Source organism: Elephantulus edwardii, unplaced genomic scaffold (genome assembly GCF_000299155.1).
Source record: "Elephantulus edwardii isolate Elephantulus edwardi_28Jun2011 unplaced genomic scaffold, EleEdw1.0 scaffold00012, whole genome shotgun sequence".
NCBI lineage: Eukaryota > Metazoa > Chordata > Mammalia > Macroscelidea > Macroscelididae > Elephantulus > Elephantulus edwardii.
Genome location: NW_006399762.1, coordinates 31091443 through 31091995, shown reverse-complemented (window position 1 = coordinate 31091995; position 553 = coordinate 31091443).

The window sequence follows — 553 nt, the reverse complement described above, 5'->3', positions numbered from 1 at the left end:
TTCCCATGGCAATGCATTTTTTTAATTTCCTGGCTACTGGTGCTGAGAGTGTTGACTGTGGAGCCAAGCAAACTGAAGCTGTGAACAATATCAATTGCTTCATCATCCGTCCTGATGCTGTCAATTTGTCCAGTGGTGAGAATCTTTGTCTTCTTGACATTGAGCCTCAATCCATACTGGAGGCTACAGTCCTTGACCTGCAGCAAGCACTTTCGGTCCTTCTCAGTTTCAACAAGCAGGGTTGTGTCATCTGAATAACGCAGATTGTTAATAGATCTTCCACCAATCCTGACACCACACTTCTCTTCATAGAGCCCAGCCTCTCGGATAATCTGCTCTGGATACAGGTTGAAAAGGTATGGAGATAGGACACATCCGTGAAGTACACCCTTCCCAAATTTGAACCATGCAGTGTTACCCTTCTCTGTTCCAACGACTGCCTCTTGGTCCAAGTATAAGTTTCGCATTAGCACGATTAAATGTTCTGAGATTCCCATTCTTCTCAGAGTCAGCCACAGTTTGTTATGATCCACACAGTCAAATGCCTTTGCAT